This window comes from Bos taurus, chromosome 13, assembly GCF_002263795.3.
Source record: "Bos taurus isolate L1 Dominette 01449 registration number 42190680 breed Hereford chromosome 13, ARS-UCD2.0, whole genome shotgun sequence".
Lineage (NCBI taxonomy): Eukaryota > Metazoa > Chordata > Mammalia > Artiodactyla > Bovidae > Bos > Bos taurus.
In genome coordinates, this window is record NC_037340.1 from 79,012,156 (window position 1) to 79,030,167 (window position 18,012).

Here is an 18,012-nt window from a genome sequence, read left to right on the forward strand (position 1 = left end):
GAGTTTGTCATCCTTCTCCACTCCCCTTCTCCGGACAATATTTTACTGTGTTTCCTTTGGGTTATTTTTCTGATGCATTTTTGTCACACGTTCCAGATTTGCACGTCTGCATCCTGCTCTGCTGCCTCACACGAAATATTCTCACGTCACTGAAACTTTGCATAAACCTCACTTTAATGGCTGCCTCGTAGTTCATCTGATGGATGTACTGTAATTTACTTGTCCATTCCCCATTCCTTGGACTTCAGTGTATTTCCTTTCCTCTCCTCCCCAATTATGAATAATTTAACTTTTTACCTAAAGAGCGCCCAGCATTTTATATGAAATCCTTATCACGGATTCCCAGAAGGGGAATTACTAGGCCAAAAGGCACAACATTTTTCGAGGCTCTTGATTGATATAAATGCCAAATCACCTCCAGTGTCTGGGCACCACCTAGGCAGCTTAGTTTCGCCCCCTGAGAGTGAGTGGGCTACCTCTCCTCTGTCTGCCTCCTCCACCGCACCCTGCGGGGCTGTGCGCCCGGCAGGTGAGCCGTCAGCTCAGGCAGCTTCACCGTGCTCCCTCTCATCCTCAAGGCCTCATTACGACATCTGACCTACAGACAGAAAGGGAAGGGGTTGGGAAGCCGAGTATCACTCGCCCCATTTTGGAGACTCCTCCCGCCATTAACCCTTGTTGGAAGCACGAATCCCAGGCTCTGCCTTCAGCTGTGCACCCAGCCCTGCGTCTTGTTGCTGTTATCAATGTGCTTTTAACCACTCTCTGCTTTCTCTGAGCTGCTATTCTGTTGGGCTGGTAGGAAATCCGTCTTGCTCAGCCTTGGGCTTTTTCTCACTTGCTTCTGTAAACTGGCTTGGGAGGGGCGTCTCAGACAGCAGCGGGAGCTGTGTCTGGAGGGGGTGCTCCTGATTACCGGGTACCGTGGGAGAGATCCCTCCTTTGGTCTGGAGGCTCTGCCGCCTCGGGGATGGAGTTCTTGGCTGGGCCCTGCTTCTCTGGAGTCCTGCTGTGCACTTGGAGGGGGGCAGGGACTGCCACTGTGCAGGGCTCTCAAGCCCCAGGATGTTTTCTGTCCCTAGTTTTGCACATTCTTTCTTTTCTCTCCTTGCCTTCTGTTTAGCCTGTCCAGGCTGCAGTAACTGCCATAACTGGGAGCCTTAAATAACAGTTATTTCCCGCAGTTCTCAAGGCTGCAGAGTCAAGTTCAAGGCACCAGCAGATCCAGTGTCTGGTGAGAGCCCGCTTTCTGGTTCACAGATGGCTGTCTTCTCACCGTGTCCACGCGTGATGGAAGGGGCAACAGGGCTCTCTGGGTCACTTTTATAAGAGCACTGGTCCTGGCACTAGTGGTAAAGAACCCCCCTGCCAGTGCAGGAGACATAAGACACCCGGGTTTGATCCCTGGGTCGGGAAGATCCCCTGGAGGAGGGCATGGCAACCCTCTCCAGTATTCTTGCCTGGAGAAACCCATGGACAGAGGAGCCCAGCAGGCTACAGTCCAGGGGGTCGCAAAAGGGTCTGACATGACTGAATAAGCTTTGCATAGCAATCCTGTGTCTGGTGAGAGCCTAGTCAAGGCTATGGTTTTTCCTGTGGTCATGTATGGATGTGAGAGTTGGAGTGTAAAGAAAGAGAGCGCCGAAGAATTGATGCTTTTGAACTGTGGTGTTGGAGAAGACTCTTGAGAGTCCCTTGGACTGCAAGGAAATCCAACCAGTCCATTCTGAAGATCAGCCCTGGGATTTCTTTGGAAAGAATGATGCTAAAGCTGAAACTCCAATACTTTGGCCACCTCATGCGAAGAGCTGACTCATTGAAAAAGACTCTGATGCTGGGAGAGATTAGGGACAGGAGGAGAAGGGGACGACAGAGGATGAGATGGCTGGATGGCATCACTGACTCGATGGACGTGAGTCTGAGTGAACTCTGAGAGTTGGTAATGGACAGGGAGGCCTGGTGTGGTGGGATTCATGGGGTCGCAAAGAGTTGGACACGACTCAGCGACTGAACTGAACTGAGCAATCCTGTTTTCCAGGGCTCCACCCTCGTAACCTAATCACACCCCTGGCCCCGCCTCCTAATGCCATCACATTGGGAATTAGGATTTTAACATTTGAATTTTGGTGAGGGACACAAACATTCAGACCCTGGAAACCCATCACCCTTTCTCTGCTGCTAGAGGATATCCCGCACTCCCCTGCTATGTTACCTTATTAAATGCAGAAAGAGCCTTTGGTTTCAGGCTTCTTCTTGTTCGACCCTGCAACCCACCGGCCCCAGGGCAGGAAGCACAGATAGGCTTCTGTGCCCTCTAGGAACAGGACCCGCAAAAGGGAGGAAGAAAAAAATTAATTTTTTAAGAAAAATTAGTTTCGTTCTCAATAAATGCTCTGAGAAGTCCTGCAGTAAAGAAACTTAGAAACTTGTCTAACCTCTTTTAACCCAGTTTTTCCAAACTCATTTTACCAGATTTCTTAATGTTTCAAAATTTTCTGCATAGTTGTGTCAGACATACTGGAAAATACTGGTTTGACGCAATTCGTGTGTTGCTTGGCAAATGAAGAATCTGATACTGGGCAGATCATTTTGCTGCGTGCTCACTACTCCTAAGCTGACCCCTGTATGAAGTAGGACTTCAATGTTTATCATCTGAGAGACTTTCCTAGACACGGTGAAGACAGTCAAGCTCCTTTTCAGGGAAGCCATGCTTGTGTTCTCTCAAGGACTCACAGTTTAAAAGCGTCCCATTTAAATTTTTTTACAAAACAAAGGATCTAGTGGATCATTTGTGTGTCTGGACCTCACGTTTCAGCCTTTGGGTCAGCCTGGACTGTGAGTGTCCCAGAGGATCTTAGAAACCAGCGCAGAATCAGGGACCTGACCTTGCCACGCCTCGGGGCCCAGTTCCTCTCTTTGAAACCTCCGAGTCTCACGGCCTTCCTGGCACAGGGGGCGTCAGTCTGCAGGGCTGGGCAGCTGCTCTCAAGATGTGAATTGTTGATAATGTTCCAGGAGACAGTACGGGACAGATAAAGAATATCCTGTCTGAGGCTGTCTGAGAGTGGCTGTGACCGTGGAGAGGAGAGAACGGAAATAGAATTTACTGAGACTGTTCCGAGCCAGACCACGAGCTAGGTGTTTATTTTAAAACTTTATTTACTCTTTAAATAAGTAATACATGCCCAGGGCACAAAATTCATACAGAAATGTGAATACGAAGCATCTCTCTTCCATGTCAAAGTCCGGCTCACCCATTTATGTGTTCTTGTGCCCCGCTAATGACATCCTGTAAACAAACAAATATGCAAATAAGGGGAACAGAAAATTAGCTCGCTACACATACTGTCCTGCTTCTTGACCTTTTTGCTTGAAGATGGTTCCGTGTCTGTTCCTATAGGGCTGACTTACGTGCTGAGTAAATTTTACTGGGTGGATGCACCATGCTTTATTTAATTGATCCCCTTGGAATAGAATTTTAAATGGCTTTTTCTTTTATATTCGGTCAAGTGGTTCTTCACTCAGGGTGACTGTGCAATGAAAAGAGAAATTTGGCAATGTTTGGAGGGATTTGGGGTTGTTACCACTGGTGAGGGTGATGCTCCTGGCTTTTGTGGGTGGAGGCTGGGATGTTGGCAGATGTCCTGATACATGGATGGTCCCACCTGGAAGAATGACCCAGCCCACAGTGTCAGCCGTGTGCTGGCTGATCCCTCTAGCCTGTGGTTGGCGCTGGGGAATCGGGAGCGGGTGAAGTGTCAAGTCCAAAGTCACAAGACTGGAGCAAGTGCTCGTGATACGAGAATGCTTCCCTTTACTGGAGAAGGAGGTGAAAGCTCCCAGCATATACTCCCCTCAGAGTCTAGAGGAGGTGTGTCTGGACCACTGTGAGGCTGGAGGGTTCCTCTTGTCTCTCAACCACTTATTTTTCCCTCTAGATGCTGCCTGGGAACCCCAGAAAAGTGGGTAGATGATGCGGTTATCCTGAACGAACCAAACACAGTCATTAAACAGAATCTTGGAGCTTTTAATTACCAATGTATTAGCATATTACAAATGGGGAAGCGGCATTTCGCATATCATAGCAGAGGCCTCGGGAAGAAAGGCCTATTTTTACCCCGAATTAAGAGAATATTATGGCATAGAGAATTAATTGTACTCCAGTACATCTTCATAAGGGAGATAATTGGATAAAGATTGTTTCTTCCCTCCCACATCACAATATTTGGAGGCAGATGGCATTGTTCGGGCTGAGACAGTGTGGTATCAACACCGCTGTCTCCTCCCTCAGAAGTATTTAATACGTTCATTGGCCTCCTCCTTGGAGGGTATTATCAGGATTATTTACATCTGTGCAGCCCGCTGTAGTTTTCAAACACATCCGTGAGCGCTAACACGTGGCCTCTTATGGGATGGCCAGGACACTATTTTCCCCTCTTAACGGGTGATAGCTTGGAGGGACCAGAGTGACTTGCCGAAAGCCAGCAGCTCCAAACAGGCGCAGCTGGGATCTGAACACGGGGCCCGCCACGGAAACGTCGACTTCTGGTCTGTGGGTGATCCTTTGCTTTCTCTCTAACCTGGATGGTCTGGTGTACCACTGCCCTCAGTGGGTGTGTGCAAAACCTTTAGCTGGGGAGGGGGTCCCATAGCGAAGGGGTGGTTCCGAGCCTGTGCAGTCAAGAAGAGCCAGGTTTCTGTCTGGGGAGGGGGTCCCATAGCGAAGGGGTGGTTCCGAGCCTGTGCAGTCAAGAAGAGCCAGGTTTCTGTCTGGGGAGGGGGTCCCATAGCGAAGGGGTGGTTCCGAGCCTGTGCAGTCAACAAGAGCCAGGTTTCTGTCTGGGGAGGGGGTCCCATAGTGAAGGGGTGGTTCCGAGCCTGTGCAGTCAACAAGAGCCAGGTTTCTGTTCCAGCTCCGTCACCTTTCGTTGGTTGCTTTGGGCAAGTAGATGAATCTCTTCGGGCCTCAGTGTCTCCACCTGTCAAAGAGAGATGGTGATGCTTATGCCCTGGGGCTGCCGTCAGGACCCAAGGCCACGGTGCCCCAAGGTGCTCAGTGCAGGGCTCCCCTGTGGTCCAGCCACTGAGAATCCACCTGCCAGGGCCGGGGGCTCGGGTTTGATCCCTGCTCTGGGAAGACCCCGCATGCCTTGGGGCAACTAAGCCCGTTCACCACGAACACTGAGCCCACGCACCCTCGAGCCTGTGCTGAGAGGAGAGACGCCACCGCAGTGAGAAGCCCACCCCACAGCCAGAGACCAGCCCCTCCCGCCTCAACCAGAGAACGCCCTCAGGCAGCAGCCAAGACCCAGCGCGGCCAAAAAATAAAAGATGCTCAGGGTGGCTTCCGCGAGGAGGTGGACCATGACTGTGGCTGTTCTGCGGGCTTGTCAGACGCTTCTGATTGTAGCTGGGCTTCACGTGTGGACATGGCAGGCCCCAGTGTGGGTGACTTCTGTGGTCATGGTTTTTGATGCATCCTCTGGGCTGTTTGCCTCTAAGCCCTGTGGTCTTGCTCATGCTTGGGAGCAAATCCCTTTGGGCTCTCCTGCCACCAGAGTTTCACATCTTCATGTAACTGGTCAGCCCAGCAACTAAAGAGGGCCTGTCTCCTGCCCTGGCGATGTATTCTGGTGGGGGATCACCACGTGGGCTGCGGGCCAGAGATGTGTGCTGTGCTCGGGGTGGGGAGGGGGATGTTGCCCTCTTTTTCAGGGAAGCCTGTCACCAATCACGGGCTCACTGCCAGACGCACAGAGGAGCCTATACTGTGGCACCAGCTTTTGAAAAAAGAAAGCTTATTGCCAAGTTGACAGGCAAGGAGGCAGGAGGCAGGGCTCAAATCTGTCTCTGCGATCCAGGATTCTGGGATAAAATGTAAGGGTTTAGGGAAATTTCAAGCCTGGAAGCTGATGGGCTAGTCTTGAATCAGTCCCCATAAGCTACTCGTGCTGCTGGATGTCAGGTTTTCCTTAGTGACGGGCTTCTTGCTTCATAAAGGGCGCTGCTGGCAACATATATATTGTTACCATCAGATCAGATCAGCCAGATCAGTCGCTCAGTCGTGTCCGACTCTTTGCGACCCCATGAATCCCAGCACACCAGGCCTCCCTGTCCATCACCAACTCCCGGAGTTCACTCAGACTCACATCCATTGAGTCAGTGATGCCATCCAGCCATCTCATCCTCTGTCGTCCCCTTCTCCTCTTGCCCCCAATCCCTCCCAGCATCAGAGTCTTTTCCAGTGAGTCAACTCTTCGCATGAGGTGGCCAAAGTACTGGAGTTTCAGCTTTAGCATCATTCCTTCCAAAGAAAGCCCAGGGCTGATCTCCTTCAGAATGGACTGGTTGGATCTCCTTGCAGTCCAAGGGACTTTCAAGAGTCTTCTCCAACACCACAGTTCAAAAGCATCAATTCTTCAGCACTCAGCCTTCTTCACAGTCCAACTCTCACATCCATACATGACCACAGGAAAAACCATAGCTTTGACTAGATGAACCTTTGTTGGCAAAGTAATGTCTCTGCTTTTGAATGTGCTATCTAGGTTGGTCATAACTTTCCTTCCAAGGAGTAAGCGTCTTTTAATTTCATGGCTGCAATCACCATCTGCAGTGATTTTGGAGCCCAGAAAAATAAAGTCTGACACTGTTTCCCCATCTATTTCCCATGAAGTGATGGGACCGGATGCCATGATCTTCGTTTTCTGAATGTTGATCTTTAAGCCAACTTTTTCACTCTCCACTTTCACTTTCATCAAGAGGCTTTTGAGTTCCTCTTCACTTTCTGCCATAAGGATGGTGTCATCTGCATATCTGAGGTTATTGATATTTCTCCCGGCAATCTTGATTCCAGCTTGTGTTTCTTCCAGTCCAGCGTTTCTCATGATGGACTCTGCATAGAAGTGAAATAAACAGGGTGACAATATACAGCCTTGACGTACTCCTTTTCCTATTTGGAACCGGTCTGTTGTTCCATGTCCAGTTTTAACTGTTGCTTCCTGACCTGCATATAGGTTTCTCAAGAGGCAGATCAGGTGGTCTGGTATTTCCATCTCTTTCAGAATTTTCCACAGTTTATTGTGATCCACACAGTCAAAGGCTTTGGCATAGTCAATAAAGCAGAAATAGATGTTTTTCTGGAACTTTCTTGCTTTTTCCATGATCCAGCGGATGTTGGCAATTTGATCTCTGTTTCCTCTGCCTTTTCTAAAACCAGCTTGAACATAGACTGAAGGTTTTTGGATCCAGGGTCTTGGAGACGCAGAGACATAGAGATGTCTTGGAGACATGGAGACAGACATAGAGACGTCCTGGAGACACGGATTCCATCCTGCACGTGTGTCTCTAAAATAATTCAAATTTCGGTTAATCAAGAACCTATTTAAGGAGGCAAAACCAGTTTAAGCTGGTCAGTGTTTTATGTGCTGTTTCAAGCCCACATGGTCAAGGCCGCCTGACGAAGGTGGGGTCAAGTTCCAGACCTCACGCTGCCCAAGATTCACACCTTCCCTTGGAGTCCCAGGCTCAGCTGCCAAGCTAGAGCCTTTCCTTGAGATGAACTCTCCCAGGGGACTATCCTGGGTGATGGGGATTCTAGTCCACCCAGAATCCTTTGCCCTTACTTTGGTAACTGAACCTCACTCTTCCTGTTCTTTACAGGGGAACTACCTGTTCTTCATCTCAGTCTCTGCCGTTCAAGAGGGGTTGGCTCCAGGGCGGTCCAGGTTGAGGATGGAGGTGGAGGCTGGGTTCCGGCTTTCTGGACTGTGAGGTCGGTCCCAGCCACAGCTGGGGCAGCCTCTGTTGAGGAGTATGCGTGGCAAGGAGCTCTCAGCTTGCTCCCTGGGGTGGAAGTGACCATGCTGGTCGTCCTTTGGAATTTGTAGCATGGAGGGGATGAGGGACCAAGTTCATAGGGACCCCCTCTCTACACTAGGTCCAAGCCCTGTCCCTGGAGTCAGTCACCACTGTCTATTCTGGACCTAACAGAAGCAGAAGATATATAAGAAGAGGTGGAAAGAATACACAGAAGAACTGTACAAAAAAGATCTTCATGACCCAGATAACCATGATGGTGTGATCACTCACCTAGAGCTAGACATCTTGGAGGGTGAAGTCAAGTGGGCCTTAGGAAGCATCACCAAGAACAAAGCTAGTGGAGGTGATGGAATTCCAGTTGAGCTATTTCAAATCCTTGAGATTGCTGTGAAAGCGCTGCACTCAATATACCAGCAAATTTGGAAAACCCAGCAGTGGCCACAGGACTGGAAAAGGTCAGTTTTCCTTCCAATCCCAAAGAAAGGTAATGCCAAAGAATGCTCAAACTACCGCACAGTTGCACTCATTTCACACGCTAGCAAGGACATGCTCAAAATCTTTCAAGCTAGCCTTCATCAGTACCTGAACCGAGAACTTCCAGATGTTCAAGTTGGATTTAGAAATGGCAGAGGAACCAGAGATCAAATTGCCAGCATCAGTTGGATCATAGAAAAAGCAAGAGCATTCCTAGAAAAACATCTACTTCTGCTTTATTGACTATACCAAAGCCTTTGACTGTGTGGATCACAACAAACTGGAAAATTCTTAAAGAGATGGGAATACCAGACCACCTGACCTGCCTCCTGAGAAATGTGTATGCAGGTCAAGAAGCAAGAGTTAGAACTGGACATGGAACAACAGACTGGTTCAAATTGCGAAAGGAGTACGTCAAGGCTGTGTATTATCACCCTGCTTACTTAGCTTATATGCAGAGTGCATCATGAGAAACGCTGGGCTGGATGAAGCACAAGCTGGAATCAAGATTGGCGGGAGAAATATCAATAACCTCAGATACGCAGATGACACCACCCTTATGGCAGAAAGTGAGGAGGAACTAAAGAGCCTCTTGATGAAGGTGAAAGAGGAGAGTGAAAAAGCTGGCTTAAAACTCAACTTTCAAAAGACAAATATCATGGTATCCGGTCCCATCACCTCATGGCAAATAGATGGGGAAACAACGGAAACAGTGACAGACTTTCTTTTCTTGGGCCCCAAAATCACTGCAGATGGTGACTGCAGCCATGAAATTAAAAGATGCTTGCTCCTTAGAAGAAAAGCTATGACAAACCTAGACAGCGTATTAAAAAGCAGAGACATCACTTTGCTGACAAAGGTCTGTTAAGTCAAAGCTATGGTTTTTCCAATAGTCATATATGGATGTGAGAGCTGGACCATAAAGAAGGCTGAGCATGAGAGAATTGATGCTTTTGAATAGTGGTGTTGGAGAAGACTCCTTGGACTACAAGGAGATCAAACCAGTCAATCCTAAAGGAAATCAACCCTGAATATCCATTGGAAGGACTGATGCTGAAGCTGAAACTCCTATACTTTGGCCACCTGATACAAAGTGCCAACTCATTGGAAAAGACCTTGATGCTGGGAAAAATAGAAGGCAGGAGGAGAAGGGGAAGACAGAGGACGAGATGGTTAGATGGCATCACCGATTCAATGGACATGAGTGGGCAAGCTCCAGGAGGTGGTGAGGGACAGGGAAGCCTGGCGTGCTGCAGTCCAGGGGGTCACAAAGAGTCAGACACGACTGAGCAACTGAACAGCAGCAACAACAGCAACCTGTGAATCTGCTTCCAACCGGCCACGAAGATGAAAAAGGAGAGCCTGGACCACAGCATCCGTGGTTTGGACTACTACTCTGCACACAGACCAGAAAAGTATGTGGGACCTTAGACTCACCTTCTTTACGTATATCAAATGATGACCAGTAGGCTGATTTTCTGTCTCTATGTTCATAGCAAGAAACAGCTTAAATAAAAATTAATAACTTGGATTGATCATGAAAAAGAAAAGGTTAACCAGACCCTTGGTGCCAAGAGTGGACATGTGACCAACGAGAATGCTCGTTTCCCTGGTCACAGATTGATTTAGGGATTGGCATGTGACCCAGTAGGGCTATCAGAGCTAACTCTGAGATGTTTTAGAGAGTTACTAAAAAAAGAGACGATCTTTCTGCCCTGGTTGCTCAGCTGATAATAAGTACACCTGGGACCAGAGTGGCCACTAGGTAAGGACACGGGCCATGCCTTCTGAGAGAGAAGCCAACACAGAGGACGACGGAGACCAGACATGGCCTGATTGATTGTATCGTGAGCGCCTGGATCCATCCATGCCTGAAGGTGGAAAGTTTTGAGTTGAGTTTCAATCACTTGCAATCAAAAAAGTCCTGACTAATTCAGGGTCCTGTGGCTGCCCCAAGCATTTAAGCTTTTCTCAAGTCCTCCCCTTCCAGTACATGAGAAGTGCTGACATTTGTCTGAATTCTATTAATGGGCTGACTTCAAGTTCTTTTCAGAGACAGCTAAAAAACAGATACCTTCAAGGGACGGGGGGTGGAGGCAGAGGGGAAAGCCAAAATGTCCCGAAATTGTCCATGCTGAATCTCTCCCAGCCTGGCTGAGACACCATCTTACATTTGATTAGGCTTTTTTCTCCATTTACTTTCGAAGACCATCTTTGAAACTGGCTATTTTCAAGAGGAAATGACCTGGATTATTTTTTCATGATGGCTGCCCTTTTGTAACCTGGCAGATGTTTAATTAAAATTTTTATTACCTCCTAAAGTTAACATAGAAATTCATCTGTTATGGCAGCATAAAGCCCCATCTTTGAAACTCTCCTTTCCTACCCTAGTCAGGAAAGCTATCATTAGCCAAATCCCAGTATGTCCTCCCCCAGCCTCTCTAGAGCTGGTGGTGTTTTTACAGCCCTGAACTTCAGCTCAGACACAAGCCCCTTGTGACACTTCCCTCGAATGCCCCAACGTGTCTGTTTTGGTCTCACTGTTGCTGCCTTGAGCCCTCGCTTAGCATCGTGACCCTCTGTGCTCTGACTTGCTCACCTGTCCCTCTTCCTCTCCACGCTCCTTGAGGGCAGTGATTCTACCTCCTTCATTCTAGAGTGTATGGGTATTTTTGTCTGCATTTTATTCATTGGCTATCTCCCCTCAGCTTAGTACCCAGTACCTAGTATGTGCTCAATGAGTACTCACTGAATGTATTTCTGCATTGCTCATCCATTGCACAGGGCTTAGCAGAGAAAGGCAGGACTGTATGAAGGAAAGTTGCTCCCCGTGTTCCTAAAACCACATTGTCTGAGGCTTGACCATGACGGGCTCATCTCTATCCGTCTATCCAATCAGACACCAGCTGCATTTTTTTCATTGATTCATTTCGCGTATTCCCCAGACCCTGGGGAATTGATGTTTATGCTGTCAGGTGTAAATGGATGAACAGATTCCTAATATTCTACACGAACACATTCAGTCTTCACAGCACTGGAAGGAAGGCACATTGCTCCCATTTTACAAACGGGGGACTCTGAGATTCTGAGAAATGAGAGAGCCAGAGATCAGCAGGTTTAAGTGGTGGAAGCTGGATGAACCCTTTTTCTCCAGTTGTCTTACACATGCATCTTATCCACCAAACAGTGTAGCAGCTTCTGCGAAAACCGAAGTCGGTGTCTCATATTTTGGGGGAAATACATGAGGCCCCAGTGGGCTCTCGGGAGTCAGCCGCTGAAACCTCACTGCACGTGTTGCTCCGCCTTTTCCGCCTGCAGAGGAACCCGGTCATCTCATCTTTGCTGGGAGGCAGAAACCCCTCTGTGTTTCCTGATGGACCTGATTCTGAACTTTGTGGGCCCCTAGCAAACAACATCAGTTATTCCTGACTTCAGGATGCACAGAGTAGCTGATGCCAAAGAGACAGGGAGCTTGTCACACTGCCTAGAACAAAGCCACTTTCCACAGAGCTAACATGAATGGGACATGCTGGGATTGCACAGTTTACATGGCGGTGCTAAATAATTCAGAGAGGAAGCTGGCAGCTCAGTGCCTTTTAATGGTAAATAATTCAGGGGCCCTTTACATCTCTCCCCCCGCCCCCGCACCTGTAGATCAGTCTGCCTGCCTGCTGTGGACAGAGAAGCAGGAGTTGGAGAGTGAAGAATGCAAGGGCCATGATAACGAGAACGTTCTCCCCACTGTGTGTTTACAGAGAAAATTTGCACTTGCCCCTTTTTTAAAAAAATCATTTATGGCTGTGTTGGGTCCTCATTTTTGCATGCAGGCTTTCTCTAGCTGTGGCGAGCGGGGACTGCTCTCTAGCTGTGGTGGACTCTGCTGCTGTGGCACGTGGGCTCATGGCACGTGGGTTCAGTAGCTGCGACTCGTGAGCTCTGGGTGAGGACTCAGTAGTTACAGTTGCCCTGTGCCATAAGGGGTCATCCCAGACCAGGGATCAAACCTATGTCCCCTGCATTGACAGGTGGATTGTTAACCTTTGAGCCACCAGAGAAATCTCTGCACTTGCCCTTTGATTTAGGGGCAGAGAAGTTCAGGCTTTCAGGACGCTGACTCTTGCAACAAGTTTTCAAAAGCAAGGGAAACAAGAAAAAACGTTTTCCCCAGACATTGACTCTGATTAAAGACCGGCAGGTGTGTGCCACTGTGCATGCATTAGTCAGCACTTTAAGTCTCTCTCAGCCAACTGTTCAAAGTGAGTTAGAAGGTTGAGGGCTGTGGGTGTCTTGAGCAGAACAGTGTCCTGGTATATAACTCAGAGTCTGGGTTCCACCTTACTAGCTCTGCAACCCTGGGCCAGTGATGAAGCTTTCATGTGCCCCGGTTTCTGCATCCATTAATTAGGTCCATTATAGTAACCCCCTCCCCCGTAGGATTACCATAAGGACCAAGTAGGAGTATGCATGTGACTAGTCTAGCCTACATCATGGATGGACCTGGAGGGTATTGTGTGTGTGTGTGTGTGTGTGTGTGTGTGTTAGTCGCTCAGTCATGTCCAACTCTTTGTGATCCCATGGACTGTAGCCCACCAGGCTCCTCTGTCCATGGGGATTCTCCAGGTGAGAATACTGGAGTGGGGTGCCACTGCCTTCTCCAGGGGATCTTCTTGACCCAGGGATTGAGCCCAGGTCCCCCACATTGCAAGTGGATTCTTCACCATCTGAGCCACCAGGGAAGCCCAGGGGGTATTATGCTTAGTGAAATAAATCAGACAAAGACAAATAGTGTATGTTTTCACTTATATGTGGAATCTAAAAAATAAATAGAACAAAAGAGAAACAGACTCACACCGCTAGCGAACAGCTAGCTGTAGGGGCAAGATAGGAGAAGGGGATTAAGAGGCACAAACCGCTAGGTATAAAATAAATGTTTTATGGATGGAATGTGCAGCACAGGAAAATTGTCAACATTTTATAACTGACGTGTTATCTATAAAAATATTGAATTACTGTGTTGTATGCCTGAAATCAATATAATAGGTCAACTATACTTCAGAGGAAAAAGAAAAGGCTTAGCACAGAGTTGGGCAGTTTGAAATGACTTCATCAATAGGACCCAGTGCCAGGAGTAAAAAAAAAAAATTCCTCTCTTTACTAAGGAGGTCACCTCGTCTCAGGGAGACATTAAACTCAAGGTCACACAGAGATAGCTAGCATGATGTGGCCAGAGGGCGAATCCTTCCAGGCCTCAGCTTCCCATCTAAGTGACCTTATGGCTGAAGGGAGGGACAGTGTGGCCTGGTGGGCTGGGATATAGTGAGGAGGTTTCTTGTAGCTAAAGAGTTCTCTGGAATATTAAATGTGATCATATGGAGTTTGTATTTCTCCGTTTCAGTATAAAATAACATCACCCCCTCTAGTGACACGTGGATTTAACCCCCACCAGCTACTTGGCATGGGGACTGTGGTCACAAAGCAGACAGACTAGGTTCCAATCAAGTAAACAAGTTGAGAGATCGTTTATCCTGTGGTAAGTAAAAATGGGGTAAGACACCGCAGAGTGACTGGCAGCTCCTTCCCCTGCAAGCCTGGGTTCAGGGAAGGCTTCTGCATGGAGGTGACATTCGGGCAGGGACAGGAACCGTGAGAAGGAGCTGGGCCCTGGTGAGCTGAGACAGAGCACAGGAGCAGAAGGGTCGGCATGTGCAAAGGCCCTGGGGTGTGGGGGGCAAACGCAGGGACTTCCCTTTTTTAAAATCTGGAATAACTTCCATGGCTGTATGACTTCTCTGTGGCTGCTGTAACAATGTATTATGCGGTAGGTGGCTTAATAAAACACAGGTGTATTCCCTCATAGTGCTGGAAGCCAAGAGATCTGAAATCAAGGTGTCAGCAGGGCCACCCTGCCTCTGGAGGCTCGAGAGGACGCTCTCTTCCTTGCCCTTTCCAGCTCGGGCTGCGGCCAGCACTTCTTGACTTGCAGCGGAGTCTCTCCATCCAGTCTCTCCATCCTCACATCACGGTCTCTACTCCCATCTGTCAAGCCTGCCTCGGCCCCGCTCTTATGAGCATGGATTTATAACAGTGGTTTCGTCATTGGATTTGGAGCCCAAGCAGATAGTCCAGGATAAACTCCTCCTCTCAGAATCCTTAAATCACATCCTTTGCCTTATATGGCAGTATTCACTCTTTTACCAAATACAGTAGAATTCACAGGTTCCAGAGACGAGGACAGGGACAGATCTTTTGGGGGGCCATCATGCCCCCCTACAACCACCGAGGAAGACGTGTCAGGCTCCAGACATTAAAAGCAGCAACAAAAGGGGCAAAACTCCACCTGTTTTAAGTTGAGCTGAAAACAGTTTCCAGTCGTGTAAACTATTTCTGAGAACTTCCGCTTCTCAATATTCAGAACTGGCTCCAAATACACGGCTGGGGGCCTCCCAGGAGGCGCTAGTGGAGAGACGTAAGAGACACGGGTTTGATCGCTGAACTGGGAAGAGCCCCTGGAGGAGGGCATGGTAACCCACTCCAGTATTCTTGCCTGGAGAATCCCATGGACAGAGGAGCCTGGTGGGCTACAGTCCATAGGGTTGCAGAGAGCTGGACACGACTGAAGGGACTTAGCACGCACGTTGCTGGACCCATACCCCGCTGAAGTATGGACCTTTATCTCTAAGTCCTCGCAGTCTCTGCTTTCTCCAGTCCAGTTTTTATTTACAGAGGGCTTATGATGCGGTGGGCTCGTGCTGACCACACGCACTCCTCAGGGAGCTTCCTCACGACAGGTTTGGCTTGCCTGGTGGGCGTGCTCCTTTAGTAAGTCTAGTTGAGGCCTGAGAATCTGCTTGTTAAGCAAGGCACCAACTGATTCTGATCCAGATGCAGGCACTCTGGAGTCCCAGCCTGGAGACATGCAGGTGTAAGGGAAGGGGTGTGTGCGTGCCAAGTTGCTCAGTTGTGTCCAACTCTTTGTGACCTCATGGACTGTTGCCCACCAGGCTCCTCTGTCCATGGGGATTGTCCAGGCAAGAACACTGGATTGGGTTGCCATGCTCTCCTCCAGGGGATCTTCCTGACCCAGGGATCGAACCCAGGTCTCTTATGTCTCCTGCACTGGCAGGCGGGTTCTTTACCACTAGCACCGCCTGGGCAGCCCAAGGAGAGGGGACACTCATTTAACTGCTAGACGGCCATGGTGCAAAATGTCCTGTTTCGCTCTGTTTGGTGCAGACACGATTGAAATAACATTTCCATTTGCAAGAAGGCTCAGGCTGCCTGGAATGCTTTTCTTGCACAGAGGGCTCAGCTGGTAGAAAAAATCCGACCCAGGCTTCTAAGCTTGGAGAGAGTTTGGGGGGGAGCCCCCCAGGGCAAGAGCACTGGACTCAGCTCGGTTTGCTGATCCTGAGGTCTTGGCAGGACCCTCCCCTCTGTGAGCCTCAGTTTCCCCCTCTGTTAACAGGGCCAGCCAGACTGCCATATCTGCGTCACAGCCCTGCCTTGAAGAGTCACTGAGAGTGTTGGGAACCCTGAGCATGTCGGGACTTTCCTGAGTTGGCGTTTCTCGGAGGCTGTGACGCTGGTGGTGGGTAGGGTCCCGAGACCTCCGCGCCCCCTGGGAGGACTCATCGGACTCAGCACACGGTCTCCCTGTGCTTGTGACTCATTCCAGTGAAAAGATGAAGAGCAAAACCAGCAAAGGGAGAAGGCACGTGGGGCAGAGTCCAGAGGAAACCAGGCACAAGCTCTGGGCGTCTTTTCCCGGGAAGCCCCTGGGAGGCGGTTAGCTCCCCAGCTACGAGGGTGATGGTGCCTGTGGAGTGTTGCCCACCAGGGAAGCTCTTTAGAGACTCATTGCCCAGGGTTTGTAGTGGGGGCTGCTCACATAGGCAGCCTATGCCTGGCACCAGATTTTCAGACTCCCAGGAGGACCGCAGGGGTCCAACACGAACCGCATCATATGTACAAACACTTTCGGTGCAACGAGCCATCATCATCCGTTCACAGGGGTGGGACCCCCTCCCCACATCTGAGTTCCTGAGTGTAAGCCCAGGGCCAGCCCTGTCGGCAGACTTTCAGAGGAGAGTGGCCAGGCTGCAGTGTGAACCCTCTTCCACACTGGTATTCAAATCCCCTTTCTGTGCCTGGGAAATCTCCTGTCTTCTGAGACAAAAATCCACCTCTCATGATAGAGGCTGAAAATGTCAGGTACTCATTTTCCCAGCCATTTCTGCAGCGAGGGGACACTGGCATGAGCCCAATCCTGCCAGTCAGATGAACCCGCCCAGATTTTTAATTAGAAGCTAGTAGCTCAGCTGGTGGAAGCAGGAAATGGCAACCCACTCCAGTATTCTTGCTTGGAGAATCCTGTGGATAGAGGAGCCTGGAGGGCTGCCGTCTATGGGGTCGCACAGAGTCGGGCATGACTAAAGTGACTTAGCAGCAGCAGCAGCTCAACTGGTAAAGAATCTGCCTGCAATGCAGCAGACCCTGGTTTGATTCCTAGGTTGGGAAGTTCTCCTGAAGAAGGGATAAGCTACCCACTCCAGTATTCTTGGACTTCCCTGGTGGCTCAGATGGTAAAGAATCAGCCTGCAATGCGGGAGACCTGGGTTCGATCCCTGGGTTGGGAAGATCCCTTAGAGGAGGGCATGGCAACCCACTCCAGTATTGTTGCCTGGAGAGTTCCATGGACAGAGGAGCCTGGCCGGCTACAGTCCACGGGGTCGCAAAGAGTCGGAGACGCCTGAGGGTAAGAACAAGAAGTGACATGGAGAAGTGGTGGCCACACTGGTAGGAGGGGGTAGCTACGCCCTGCTCCTAGAGGTGGTGATGACAGCAGGGCTCCTGCTAGGGGCCCCGTCCAGTCTCCATGGTGCTGGCAGTCCCGGGCAGCGTGGACCTCTGGAATTGCCCTGGGTTTGCGGGAGGCTTTGGGCACCGTGGCCCCTGCCTGGGTCTCTGGTCCTCCTGGAGCGTTGGTGGGTTCCTGGTAACCAGCTCCATAGCAGACTCTTGTCTTGACTGAAGTTGGACAGAGCTGGGTTTCGTTTCCTGGAGAATCACTTTAAGATGGTGCTAGACAAGATGGCATCACAGAGTGAAATGTTCTCTTTTCTCTTCTTTTTCAGTTTTTTTTGGTTGTTTGTTATTTAGGGGACGGTGTCTGCTCCTAGCACACTTAGTCTCTTTAATCTCTTCCTAATAGTTGTGACTCTCTCTTTTATTTATTTACCCAGCTTGATTCAGGTACAATTGACATATCAAATTATAAGATATTTAAAATGTATGTTGTGGCGATTTGATATACATATTCATTGTGAAAGGACTCCCCCCACCATGCGATCTCCCTTTTGTATTTATTTATTTTTGACCAGGCCAAGCAGTATGTGGAATCTTAGTTCCCCAACCAGGGATTGAACCTTTGCCCCTGCAGTAGAAGTGCAGAGCCCTAACCACTGGACCACCAGGGAGTGCGTACAATCTCTCTTTTAAACGGAATGACAACCCACTCCAGTATTCTTGCTGGGAAAATTCCATGGACAGAGGAGCCTGGCGGGCTCCAGTCCATGGGGTCACACAGGAGGATACGACTGAGTGACTGAGCATGCTCCCTTTTAAACAAAGCCAGTGCACTGGAGACCAGGGTCAGTATCTAGGTAGAACTGAATAGCGTGGGTATTACAAAGTAGTTACCTTTTGTTTATGGCAAGTATA

At 49.3% G+C, this 18,012-nt stretch overlaps 1 non-coding gene across 1 annotated transcript; it reads right to left on the minus strand.

Annotated features, from left to right (window-relative positions):
• Nucleotides 1-17,696: 17,696 nt before the first annotated feature.
• Nucleotides 17,697-17,768, minus strand: TRNAR-UCU (transfer RNA arginine (anticodon UCU)). The gene has a single exon. It is a non-coding gene; the product is annotated as a tRNA-Arg (tRNA).
• Nucleotides 17,769-18,012: the final 244 nt, after the last annotated feature.